Raw genomic sequence first — 2,500 nt, 5'->3', positions numbered from 1 at the left:
ACAACAACAATAGTAATAATACTTATAATGATAGCGATACTAATAATAACGATAATAGTGATAACAAGAATTACCATAATCATGATGATAAAAACAATGATAATAATATTCGTGATAGTGATTATGACACTGATAATAACAATAATGATGACAGTGATGTTATAAAATAGTAATGGTGGAATAATGATACTGCCACTACTATTAATACTACTATTAAGGATATTAACGTGAAAATTATGAGAATGATAATATACTAGTAGTAGTAGTTATGATGATGACGATGATAATAATAATAATAACAATAACAGTATTAATACTATAATAATAACGATAATAATCATAATAATATTTTTTTTAAATATGATAATCCTAGTAATATAATTGTGATTATAGCAATAATGATAAAGAAATAATAGTAATTGATATTGTTATTATTATTATTATGATACTAGTAGTACTAATGATAATAATTATAATAATAATAACAGGAATAATAATAATGATGCTGATCATAATAATGATACCATCAGTGTTATCATCATCGTCATCATCACCATCACCATCATCATTATCATCAATCATCACTATCACCATCACCATCATTACCATAACCATCATCACATCACCATCATTATCATTATTATATAGTTATCATTATTACTATTGTTATTAATAGTGTTATTGTTTGGTTGAAGTACCTGCTGTTGTTATTATTGTTATTTTTATTGTTGCTTTAGCTTCATCATCGTTGTTATTACCATTATTATAATTGGTATCATTCAGCCTCATTGCAAAGATTATATTTCTTATATTCACCGTTATTATCGTAAGTGTTGTATAAGTCTACACATATTGTTAATACCATCTTACTGTGATGAATATGACTCTTAATAATCTCATTATTAGTAGCAGCAGTGCCAGTTGTATTAATTGCAATGTCACTATTACTGTTATTAAAGTTATTACTATTCCATCTACCATTATTATCATCGTCACCATCAAATCTCAACTATTTTTATCATTTCTATGATTATTGTAATCGCATTATCATGTTCGTTAGCAATATTTTAATGTTACAGTTAGCATCATCAATAAAGGAAACGGCATTTATGTTTATAACAGTCGCATATCAGTGGTGGTGGCAGTAACAGTAGTCAAATAGTAGTAGCAGTAGTATTCATATAGTAGTAGTAGTAGTAGTAGTAGAAGTAGTAGTAGTAGTAGTAGTAGTAGTAGTAGTAGTAGTAGTAGTAGTAGTAGTAGTAGTAGTAGTAGTAGTAGTAGTAGTAGTAGTAGTAGTAAATATGAAGAATACTAAGAAAGAGAGAGAGAGAGAGAGAGAGAGAGAGAGAGAGAGAGAGAGAGAGAGAGAGAGAGAGAGAGAGAGAGAGAGACAGACAGACAGACAGAGACGGAGAGAGAGAGACAGACAGACAGACAGACAGACAGACACAGACAGAGAGGAGAAGAGAAGAGAAGAGAGGAGAGAGAAAGAGAGAGGAGAGTAAAAGAGAAAGAGAGAGAAGAGTAAGAGAGAAAGAGAGAGGAGAGTAAGAGAGAAAGAGAGAGAGAGAAGTAAGAGACAGGCAGGCAGGCAGGCAGGCAAAATTAAGAGAAAGGACAGTGATTGATAACTGAAAGAGAGGGAGAGAGAGAAGAAGAAGAAAGAGAGAGAGAGAGAAGAAGAAGAAGAAGAAGAAGAGAGGGAGAGAGAAAGAGAAGAAGAAGAAAAAAAGAAGAAGAAGAGAGAGAGAGAGAAGAAGAAGATGAGAGAGAGAGAGAGAGAGAGAGAGAGAGAGAGAGAGAGAGAGAGAGAGAGAATGAATGAATGAATGAATGAATGAGACAGATAGAGACAGAGAGAAAAGGGAGAGAGAGAGAGAAAGACAGACAGACAGACAGATAAAGAGATAGACGCACAGCAAGCAACGCTATCAGCCTCTTCCCAAAACAAAAGCGCACCTCCACTAACCTAGATTCGAGCCACTTACGTAATCTAGATTCCTCGAAGGGCAAAGAAGCAGCTGGTTATGTCCTTCGGGATAATTCTTCAACGAAATGTCATTCTGGTTTCATCTTGCCCGAGGATTTTCTCCCGAACGGGAAATGTCTCGTGCTTGTAACAGTCAGACGGCGGGAAATTGTGTAACAGGGAGACTGTAACTGCGTTTGTCTTGCAAGGGATGATGACCTCTAAAAGCGATGGTCTAATTATAGATTGAAGAAGGTTAAATTATGTGTTAACCTTGACATATAGTTAGAGAGGCTTGATAATTAGATTTTTTTATCTGGATTAAATAACAGGTGTAGCTCTAACTTAACCAAACCTTCTGTTGATAGGTATATATATATATATATATATATATATATATATATATATATATATATATATATATATATATATATATATATATATATATATATATATATATATATGTATGTATGCATGTATGTATATATGTATGTATGTATGTATATGTATGTATGTATATATTCGTTA

The 2,500-nt window shown here is 32.2% G+C and overlaps 1 protein-coding gene across 2 annotated transcripts in view; it reads left to right on the top strand.

Moving 5' to 3' along the window:
• LOC119573254 (transient receptor potential channel pyrexia-like) overlaps positions 1-2,500 on the top strand; it is a 16,685-nt gene that overhangs the window by 8,638 nt on the left and 5,547 nt on the right. The window lies entirely within an intron of this gene.

This window comes from Penaeus monodon, chromosome 5, assembly GCF_015228065.2.
Source record: "Penaeus monodon isolate SGIC_2016 chromosome 5, NSTDA_Pmon_1, whole genome shotgun sequence".
Lineage (NCBI taxonomy): Eukaryota > Metazoa > Arthropoda > Malacostraca > Decapoda > Penaeidae > Penaeus > Penaeus monodon.
This window is presented reverse-complemented; position numbering and strand designations above follow the sequence as displayed.